Consider the following 12,253-nt stretch of genomic DNA (forward strand, 5'->3'; position numbering starts at 1 on the left):
AAAACTCCTCAGCATAGGCCTGTCATGTATGAGTCGCAAATTGGGCTCATACTACTATGACCAATAGAGGTCAAGTTTTGATAAGGAGAGCCTGTGTACTCCAGAGACTTGGGGATCCAAGTCCAATCCTACTAATTTATATTTGTTTAGTGAGACTCGAATTGAGCTCATTGTTGTAAAAACTCTACTTTGAAAACATAATAGAGAGGCCACCACTAAAGGCTGGACCAGGAGATGTAGCCCAGGAGCATTGGGTGAACTCCTTATTAAACTTGTTGTATTTACATGTTTGCTTGTTATGTTTTCTCTAACTGCCTCAGTGTCTATTTATTTTGCAATCTTATCAATCTATTGCATAAAGTAACATAGGCACATCCATGCACATAAGTCTGTAATACCTTTAATTCTTTGTCCTGGATAAATTATAGATCACCGCCTTTTTGAGAGAGCCAACTATGGAGGCCTGCGTGCTTTGTCCATGCCTTCCGACGAACAAAATACCGAGCACAGCTGCTATGAATGATTCTAAATGTGTCCATCATATTGCCCAAGCACCTCAACTACAACAACCATGACCAGCCGAATAGATCGTCAGAGAGGGCTTAAAAGAAACAAGCTTCCAAACCCCCCTACAGAAACACATTGGGGAAAGAAAAACAAAGAATGGGTGGGACAAGCACAAGCATGGCTTGTAAGCACACACAAAAAAAAGCATGACCTCAAGACAAGCAACCAACAATGTTCCCGCCAAACGCCAAACTCACTCCCCTAGAGACACACCACATGGGCCCACATTGCAATCGAAACCCACCCAACCCAAACCAAAAAAGAAAACTGCTGCTATCAAGATCCTACCGCAAGTTCACCTACAGTAACCTTGTTACGACTTCTCCTTCCTCTAAATGATAAGGTTCAATGAAATTCTCACGATGTCAATGGCAGTGAACGACCATCATCAATGCGATATGAACACTTCACCAGATCATTCCATCGGTAGGATGGATGGGCGGTGTGTACAAAGGGCAGGGACATAGTCAACACGAGTTGATGACATGTTCTTACTATGAATTCCTCCTTTAAGACCAATAATGTCCATGATCTATCCCCATCACGATGCAATTTGAGAAGATTTCCTAATCCTCTCAAACCAGTAAGAAAAACTCGTTGGCTGCATCAGTGTAGTGCATGTGTGGCCTAGAACATATGAGGGCATCACGGACCTATTATTGCCTCAAACTTCCATGGCCTAAATGACCATAGTCCCTCTAAGAAGTTGACTGCAAAGGGGAACCTCTGCATAGCTAGTTAGCGGGTTGAGGTCTCATTCATTATCAAAGTTAACCAGGAAATAGCTCCACCAACTAAAAATGACCATGCACCACCACCCATAGAATCAAGAGAGATCTCTCAATATGTCAATCCTTACTATGTATGACATGGTAAGTTTCCCCATGTTGAGTCAAATTAAGCCACAAGCTCCACTCCTGGTGGTGCCCTTCTGTCAATTCCTTTAAGATTCATCCTTACGACCATACCCCCCCCCCACCCCCCCGCCCCCCCCAGAAACCCAAACACTCTAATTTCTCAGAAGGTGTTTGCGAAGTCCTTACAAAAAATCATTTGATCCCCAGTTGGCATCATTTATGGTTGAGACTAGGACAATAATTGATCATCTTTGAATCCCAAACTTTCATTCTTGATTAATGGAAACATCCTTGGAAAACGATTTCATAGTGTTCTATCTTTAATAAATCCAAGACTTTCACCTCTGACAATGAAATATGAATACCCTCGACTGTACATATTAATCATTACTCCAGTTCCGAAGGCCAACACAATAGGACCAAACTCCTATCATGTTATTACATGCTAATGTATTCAAAGGATAAGCTCTCTTTGAGCACTCTATTTTTTTCAAAGTAACAGCGCCGGAGCCACAACCCAGCCAATTAATTCCAGGAGCATTCCGCCGAAAAAAGGGACGGAATGGTAGGTGCACACCGAGTAGGCAGATTAACCTTTACAACCCAAGATCCAACTACGAGATTTTTAATTACAACAACTTAAATATATGATATTGGAGCTGGAATTACCACGGTTGCTAGCACCATACTTTCCCTCCAATGGATCCTCGTTAAGGGATTTAGATTGTACTCATTCTAATTACTAGAATCGATGAGACCAATATTGTTATTTATTGTCACTACCTCCCCATGTTAGGATTGGGTAATTTGCACACCTGCTACCTTCCTTGGATGTGGTAGTCGTTTCTTAGGTTCCCTCTCCAGAACGAACTCTAATTCTATGTCACCTGGCACCACCATGGTAGGCCTATATCCTACCATCGAAGGTTGATAGGATAGGAATTTGAATGAAGCATCGCCAGAACAAGGGCTGTGTGATCCATCGACTTATCATGATTCACTGGAGAAGCAGGCAAGTCCGTGCCAGCCTTTTTTTCTAAAAAATTCATCCCTTCCAAAGATTCAGGACTTGGTGCATGTATGAGCTCTAGAATTACTATGTTTATCCTAGTAGTATGGTACGATAAAAAAAAAATTATAACTTATTTAATGAGCCATCTGTAGTTTCAAATCATGAATTAGTTCATACATAGACATGCATGGCTTATTCTTTGAGACAATCATATGACTACTAGCAGGATCAACCAGGTAGCACCCTCCCAATTCAAAGGACATTACAGGTGATATGTTAACAAGAGCCAACCTGAACACCCATCAAGTCAAAGAGATATCAAAATATCATGTAAAACTTTTATGCCTTGCACCTCTTTCATCCCAAGAAGGAAACACACACAACATTCCAAGGACATGGTGAACAAATGGATAGACCATTTGAGTCACAACACACCAAGGCCACTTCGGAGTTTGCAACCATCCCCCAACCAACAATAAAACGAGTGATCAATGACCAACTCCCTTAGAAATTCCTCCAAAAACCTCCACGCCCTACATTGATACCACCTAGGAGTCCACCCGGACAACAACAATGGTGGACCTCGATCTCCCAATCGCCTGTGGTAGCCCTGATGAAAAGGAAATAAATGGATAATTACCAACCATGCAACCTCTATATTATAAATGAGCCCCAATCTTCCCCGCCCTGCATTGAGGCCACCTAGGAGTCCACACGGACAACAACAATGGTGGAGCTCACTCTCTCGATCGCCTACAGAAGCCTTGATGTGAAGGAAAAGGAAGGAAGTAAAAATACGATGACCGACTATAAATCCTATCTTAGAGAGGCCATAAAAACCTCCCCACCCCACACCGATGCCACCTAAGATTCCACTCGGACAGCAGAAACAACGGACCTCGATCGGATGATGGCCTGTGGTAGCCTCGACACAAAGGCAAAGGAAGGAAATGATACAAGACAAACGAGCCCACAACCTCCCTTAGAAATTCCCACCAGCCCTCCCCTCCCCACACAGAGGCCACCTAGGACTCCAACCTAATAGTAGTGCTGACATAACTCGATCACATGATTGCTTGGAGCAGCCTCAATGCAAAGGCAAAGGAAGTAAATAAAACCATACCGACCGAGCCCACAACCTCTCTTAAAATTCCCCACGACCCTCCCTGCCCCGCATTGAGGCTACCTAGGAGTCCACCCAGATAGTAGCAATGGTGGACCTCGATCACTTGACTGCTTTCAAAAACCACGATGTGAAGGAAAAAGAAGAAAATAAATGAAAATCAAGAGGCTTACTACACAATACAAGAACATATCAAAATAGGAGGAGGTATCAGGTAGCTCTTCACCCCATGCACCCTACATACAGGAAACCTAAGATATTTCCCATAAATTTACCAACTAGACAATGAATACTTTTCACCTACGACCACCTCCACATAGAGAAGGGAGGTTGAAGCATTCCACCTCGGAATCCTTCTTCCAGATAGACCCCGCCATCAACGTAGCAAGCCTCCTCCCCATTGGACCACGATCGCATACCAATTGAAACAAAAAATACCCATAAACGTCTTGACTTAACATTTCCAACTGCAAATTCTACCATGCATGAGAGATGCAAAGAAAAATCCAACCACTCAATCAAACATATGGGCCACCACATCTATCAAAACATCAAAGCCAACGCAACCACAAATGATGTGCACTTTGAAAGGAATTCAAAACCTTAACTTTGCAACAAGGCAAACAACTCCTCACATCGCCCGAAAAAAAAAGCAAGCAAGAGGGGGGTTAGAAACAAAAAGCCTTCCATGTACCTCTTGAATGTATGCATCTCAACCAACAATTCCAACACAGAAAGAGTACAAGCACAAGAAATCGACACCATAAACAAACGAACAATGAAGAGGCTAGATGTCACAAGGAATTGTTCACATATGCATCCTGGGATAGGCATGGCCAATATAACCACTCATGTGCTACTAATTGGGTATGGAGAGAAGATGAAAATCAACCACCCTACAAATGACCCAAGGCCACTGTTTAGGAAAACCCGAGAAACCAACTCAATTACCAACCCACCTTTCACACGAAAAGCAAAACCCTCCCCACCAAATAGGGAGGAGGTGAGAAATACATTGAGGAGCCAATTTCAATGGAGCCAAACTTGGGTGGCCAGCCCAATCAAAATTTTGTATTCAAAATAACCGAGGGGCATGATAGTGACATAGGCATGACAAATTTTTGGGGCTTCCACTTGGGACCAAAGTAATGAAGGTACAAAGGAGCGCCAAGAAAACTTATCATTTTCATCATTCAAATGGCCAAGGGTGTTAAGGACGAGAATGGCCAACATTACCGCTCATGTACTACTGAGTGGGGATGGAGAGAAGATGAAAATCGTCCACCCTACAAATGAACCAGGTCCATTGCTTAGGAAAACCCAAAATAGCAACTCAATTACCAAACCACCTTTCACACGAAAGGAAAACCTATCACTTGTATCATCTAGATGGGCATGAGGGACCAGGACGATCCTGGAAGCCACACCACAACAACCCATACAACTCGAAGAACTTAGAGATCATATGGGGAACTATTCACATATGACTCTCGAGACAAGCGTGGCGAACATTACCGCTCATGTGCTACTGAGTGGGGATGGAGAGAAGATGAAAACTGGCCACCCTACAAGTGATCCAAGGCCATTCTTCAAGAAAAACCAAAAAAACAACTCAATTACCAAACCACCTTTCACATAAAAATCAAACCTATCAGTTGTATCATTTGGATGTGCACGACGGACTAGGATGAGCTAGGGAGCCACACCACAACAACCTATACAACTCCAAGAACTTAGAGAGAAGAAGGGGAATTGTTCACATATGCCTCCCGAGATGAGCATGGCTAACATTACCACTCATGTGCTACTGTGTGGGGATGGAGAGATGATGAAAATTAGCCACCCTACAAATGACCCAAGGCCATTCTTCAAGCAAACCCAGAAAAACAACTCAATTACCAGCCCACATTTCACACAAAAAGAAAACCTACCACTTGTATCATTTGGATGGGCATGACGGACTAGGACGAGCTAGGGAGCCACAACACAACAAACCATACAACACCAAAAAATTATAGAGAAGAAGGGGAATTGTTCACATATGACTCCCGAGATGAGCATGGCTAACATTACCGCTCATGTGCTACCCAAGTCCATTCTTCAAGCAAACCTGAAAAAACAACTCAATTACCCACCCACATTTCACATTAAAATCCAACCAAGGCACCAAGACGAGGATGGCCAACATTACCGCTTGTGTGTTACTAAGTGGGGATGGAGAATATATGGAAATTGGTCACCCTACAAATGACCTAAGGCCATCCTTTAGGTAGACCTAAACAAACATCTCAATTACCAACCCACTTTTCACACGAAACACAAAGCCCCCTAGACCCGCCCTAACAAGTTTACATGGGCGCCCTCACACAACCCGACCCTACCCAACTGAACAAATTTTCATTTGCACACTCACACAACCCAACCTGACCTGACCCACACGAACAAGTTTACATGGGCTCCAAAACCCTACTGAAATGAAGGCACAAGGGAGAGTTAGGCAAATGGGCAGTACAAATGTGCACAATGCCCACCCCTGGTCACAACTTAGCATTTTTGATACGACATGTGTGCTCGGGCACACCCTCACATAGAACGACCTGACATAACAAGTTTACATGAGCGCCCTCAAACTACCTGACCCAACGAATTTACACGGTCACTCTAACACGCCACAACATCACCCACCTGAACGAGTTTACATGGGCACCCTCACATGACCTGACCCGACCTCACCCTGCTAAACGAGTTTACATGGGCACCCTTACATGACACAACCCAACCCTTCCTAACGAGTCTAGATGGGTGCCAACACCCGACCGAAACAAAGGCACAAGAGAGAGCCAAGCATACGGGCCACACGAATGTTCACAAGGCCCAAACCAATCACACCTTATCATTTTTTATACGTGCACCTATGCTCGAGTGCGCCCTCACACAAAATGACTGACCAAACAAGTTTACATGGGTGCCCTCAAATGAACCAGCCGAACGAGTTTACATGGGAACCCTCAAATGACCCAAACGAAAGAGATTACATGGCAAATTACCATCCTAAATGATATTACATAGACTCCCCCGAATTACCCGCCTGAATGAGTTTACACAAGCACCCTCAAACGACCCGCCCAAATGATTTTTCATGGAAAATGAAGGCACATGGGAGAGTTGGGCAAATGGACTGCAAGAACGTGCACAAAGCCCACCCTCTATCACAACTTAGAATTTTTGAAATGGGCCCATGTGCCCGAGCGCTCCCTCACACAACACAACCGGACCTGCCCAAACAAGTTTACACGGGCACCCTCACAAAACCTGACCCGAACCAACTAATCAAGTTTACGTGGGACCCTCATATGACATGAACCAACCCACTCGAACAAGTTTACATGGGCTTCTACAACTGACCAAAATGAAGGCACAAGGGAGAGTAGGGGAAACGGGCCACACGAACATGCACAAGGCCCACCCCCAAGTCACAACTTTAGAATTTTTGATACGAGTGTGGCCTCACATGGAACATCCGGTTGAACAAATTTGCATTAGTGCCCTTAAATGACCAAACCAAATGCGTTTACATGGGCACCCTCAAATGACCCTACCAAACGAGTTTACATGGAAAATGACCTGCCTGAATGAGTTTACTCGCATGCTCTCAAAAGAACTACCTGAATGACTTTACATGGAAAAGGATGGAACATGGGAGCATTGGGTAAACAAATTGCATGAACATGCACAAGGCCTACCCCCGATCCCAACTTAGAATTTTTTGACGCGGGCCCATGTGCGTGGGCGCACCCTCACATGACACAACTCGACTTGACATGACTGAACGAGTTTACATGGGCACCCTCATAGGACATGACCCAACCTACCCAAATGAGTTTACATGGATGCCCACACATGACCAAAATGAAGGCACAAGGGAGAGGTGGGCAAATGAGTCACACGAACATGCACAAGGCCAACCCCGGGTCACAACTTAGAATTTTTAATATGGGCACATGTGCCTGAGAGTGCCCTCACACTGAATGACCCGACTGAATGAGTTTACAAGGGTGCCCTGAAATGACTTGCTCGAACGAGTTTACATGGCCGCCCTCAAACAACCCACCCAAATGAGTTTACACGGCCGCCCTCAAACGACCCACCCAAAAGAGTTTACATGGTGAATGACCCTCCTGAACGAGTTTACACAGCTACCCTGAAATGACCCTCCCAAATGATTTTATATGGAAAACAACACACCTGAACGAGTTTACATGGGTGCCCTCTAATGGCCTTCCCAAACAAAGTTTACATAGAAAACAACTCACCCTAATGCCTTTACATGGGTGCCCACACATGATAAAAATGAAGGCATAAGGGAGTGTCAGTAAAATGAGCTGCACAAACATGCACAAGGCCCACCTCGAGTCACAACTTATCATTTTTGATACGGGCACCTATGCTCGGGCGCACCCTTACATGGAACAATTTGACAGAACGAGTTTACACGGGTGCCCTCAGACAACTCGACTTGACATGGCTGAACGAGTTTACATGGCCACCATCACACGACACGACCCAACCCGCCCGACCGAGTTTACATGGGTGCCCACACAAGACTGAAACAAAGGCACAAGGGAGAGGTGGGAAAACAACCTGCACGAATGTGCACAAGGCCCACCCCGAGTCACAACTTAGAATTTTTTAAATGCACATGTGTTACCAGATGCACACTAACGAAAAATGACCATACTGAAGGAGTTTACATGGGCACCCTTAAACGACCCCCCTGAACTAGTTTAGATGGCAAACAAAGGCACATGGGAGTGTTGGGCAAACGGACCATGCGAACATGCTCAAGCCCCACCCTGGGTTAAAACATAGCATTTTTGACATAGACCTATGTGCTCGGGCACACCCTCACATGACACGACCTGACCTGCCCAAACAAATTTACACGGGCGCCCACACACAATCGAAACGAAGGTACAAGGGAGAGGAGGGAAAACGGGCTGCATGAACATGCACAAGGCCCACCCCCGGTCAAAACTTAGCATTTTTTATACGAGCACGTGTTCTCAGATGCACCCTCACACGAAACAACCCTCCCAAATGAGTTTATATGGGCACTCACAAACGACCCGCTCGAAGGAGTTTACACGGGCGCCTTTAAATGACCTTCCCAAACTAGTTTACACGGGCGCCCTCAAATGACTCACCTGAATGAGTTTACATGGAAAACAACTTGCCCAAATGAGTTTATGTGGGTGCCCTAAAATGATACACTCGAACGAGTTTACATGGAAAACGACACACCGAAGCAAGTTTACACGGGGGCCCTCAAACAACCTGCCTAAACGAGTTTACATGGAAAATGATCTGCTCGAACAAGTGTACACGACTGCCCTAAAATAACCAGTCCGAATGAGTTTACATGGCAAAAGAACCTCCCAAACAAGTTCACATGGGTGCCCTCAAATGACCCGCCTGAACGAGTTTACATGGAAAATGACTCATATGAACTAGTTTACACGGGCACCTTCAAAGGACTCGCCTGAACAAGATTACACTGCAAATGACCCACCTGAGTGAGTTTACACAGGAACCCTCAAACGACGCACTCGAACAAGTTTACATGGAAAACGACCCACCAAAACGAGTTTACACGGGCACCCTCAAATGACCCACCCGAGCAATTTTACATGGAAAATGACTCACCTGAATGACTTTAGATGGGAACCCTCAAACGACCCACCCAAATAAGTTTACATTGAAAATGACCTACCAAAACTAGTTTACACGGAAAATGACTCGCTCAAACAAGTTTACACGGTAAACGACACACCCAAACGAGTTTACATTAGCACCCACACATGACCGAAATGAAGGGACAAGGGAGGGTCAGGAAAATGGGCTGCACGAATGTGCACAAGGCCCACCTTTGGTCAAACCTTAGAATTTTTTATAAGGGCACGTGTGCCCTGGGCACCCTCACATGACACGACCTGACCCGCCATGGTGTTATTGGGAAAACTAGTGTCCATTCAGAGCTGCTAGTCCCACTAAGATGGCTAGCTATCTTAGAAACAAACAAACTAAAGTTACTTGTGTTTTCCTTTATGAGAGATAGATGAGACAGAAGCAGAGAGTACCAACCTTAGTCTTTCACTAGTCTCCTTACTTGTTTCCTCTCTCCCTTGATAGATCTTTCACCACTCCTTTCTCACTTGTCCTGCTTCAAAGAACACCGGTAGATTCAAGGTAGAAAAATACCATCAAAGAATAGAGATATATAACCATAAACAATATAGGATCAGATGTATATTAACAATACAAATGCATATAAAAATATATGGAGGAAAACTAAAATAGCTTTATTGATAGAAGTAGTAGAAGAGAGGATTACAACCAAGTTGTCTAATCCAGCATCATCCTCCCAGCATGAAATCCCTCTTCACCTCATAGAAAGTAAGATCACCTAACAATACAATGTCTTCAAAGAGAAACCAACAACACTTCCTTACAAATTACAAAATTCCAGCCTCTGGATCTCTAGGATGAGAGATCCATATATAGATGTTTGCAGGAGAGTGATTCAGCTTTTGGGATTTTGATTAGTGTCATTTCATTGAGAGTTCTTGGCTCCACTTGGAGATTTCATGATCTCTCACTCATCCTTGGGCAAATTCAGAGAGGCAAGTTTCATATGAGTAGTTTCTAGAAGATTCTTTAAGTTTCCAACTAGCAAACTGCCTCTACCATTTGTCTGCTCTCACTCATCGCACCCTACAGAAGGGATTTTCAGTATGCATCACACCCCCTATGTGTAACAGGTGAGATGTATCGCACCCTCAGCATGGAGCAATCTGTATGGTCCAGTTTTGACCAGTTCTGAGCAGTTTTTCAGGGAAAACTTATGGGAAATGATGTAATCAGTTGACCTTGATCATTTAGGGTATGAAACAACACTTTTAGAGGTTTGAGAGCCCTTGGTTTATGGACATATGTGATTGGGGTTCAGTGCCCAAATATGCCTATAATAGTTGACCTCTAAAGCATGAAGTCGTAAATCTTCTGATGTCGGGTGAAATGATTTATCATGAGGATTCGAGGTTTTTCAAACTGGAAGGGAACCTGTAATAAGATACAATACAAGACATTATCTTCATAATATTTTCATGATATAGCTAAGGCAGGCATTCCCATGCTCAACTTTATAAATTCATTTTCATGTACATAAGACAGAGAATCGTCTGTGTGACAAAATGATGATTCTGGTAGAGCCATCATCCCTTAGTTTGGATCAATATCTGTGCAATTATGATGTACATTTGATGTCTTTATTTATTGAATACATCGCAACCCAAATGGATGAAACTAGATCCAAGGTCTTCAAACTCGTTCAATCTTTTCATGAAGTACAAGTCGATCCATGTGAAAAGATGTTCTGATGTCGAACATCGAAAGACATCACCTGATTACCAACCAATGATGTAAGCTATTAACAGGAATGAGAGGAATCACCGATAGTGATGATGACCCTGAAGGTATTATAGTACAATTCACATGGTGTGAATACATGAGTCAATTTTGAACACCACGCAAAATATTTTGGTCGAAGGCCATTGATGTAAACCTATCACCTGAAGTGAGAAACTTGCCATTGAGGCATGCAAGCTTCAAAATAATGAAAGGGTTGTTCCTAAGTCAACTTCTTGGATAATGAGATGATGTCGACAAGAAGTGACCCATCGTAGGAGGGCCTTAATGAATCCCACATCTACGACACGAAACGTAGAAAATGATTTTGTGGAGGTGAAAATGATCTGATGATACAAGGTTCAAGGTGGTGGTCATGAAAGAATGGAGCATTAAGGTATTGCAGCGGATGAGGCGTTAGCTGGGTTGGTGAACTCTTTGAGTGACTTCTCTTGAACATATCGGTGACACTAAAATGGATTGGTAGTGTTAACCCTAGGATGGATGGTACGGAGGACCAATGGTGATATGATCGGCAAACAGAATAACCCAACCCGACTCAATCATGGTGATGGAGCAAAAGTGTCATGTTCAAGAGCGACCTGCTACCAATGAAGTTATTCAAGTTTTCTTCCCTTTTTCCCTAATCATTGCTGACCAATACCTCTTTACTTTTGTCAATCTTGAGGGGGATAACATATGCTTGTTCTATAATTTTCCCTTTGGGAAAACCTGTCGCTATGTTTTAGCGAGCCTAGCAACAGTGAAACTCATTCTTGTTTGCATGGACAAGTTTTTTGCTATTAATTTAACGAGTTTAACGAAAAATATAAATTGGTCCTTCTCAATTTTAGAAAGTCTAAAAGGAGACGGAAAGGCAACTCCAGTAGTCCTTTTTCGTAATATAATCCTTTAAGTTCGAAAAATTATAAAATAATATGAAAGGGATGACTTTTCGATAGTTTTAACGAGCCGAAAAAGACAAACGCTTGACCTTTTTGTGTAATGATCCCTCAGGTCCGAAAAGATTAAAATATAGAGGAGGGATGGCACTTCCAATGACTTTAACGAGCTGGAGAGGTGAATTTCTCGGCAATCTTTTCATATTTTACGAGTTAGATGAAAATAGCTTAAAGGAGACTCATTTTTTGAGGAACGAGTGATGTTTTTGGATAGCAACTGGTTCCAGGTAAGGTTTGGAACTTTTCAATCACGACAGTGTAAAGAAGG

General features: G+C 43.5%; 1 pseudogene; it reads right to left on the reverse strand.

Annotated features, from left to right (window-relative positions):
* Nucleotides 1–843: 843 nt before the first annotated feature.
* Nucleotides 844–2,675, reverse strand: LOC149238802 (18S ribosomal RNA; annotated as a pseudogene).
* Between the last annotated feature and the right edge of the window lie 9,578 nt (nucleotides 2,676–12,253).

The sequence above is a fragment of the Pinus tabuliformis genome, chromosome 8, assembly GCF_031772625.1.
Source record: "Pinus tabuliformis cultivar Carrire ecotype Pingquan chromosome 8, CPIR1, whole genome shotgun sequence".
NCBI classification, from domain to species: Eukaryota; Viridiplantae; Streptophyta; class Pinopsida; order Pinales; family Pinaceae; genus Pinus; species Pinus tabuliformis.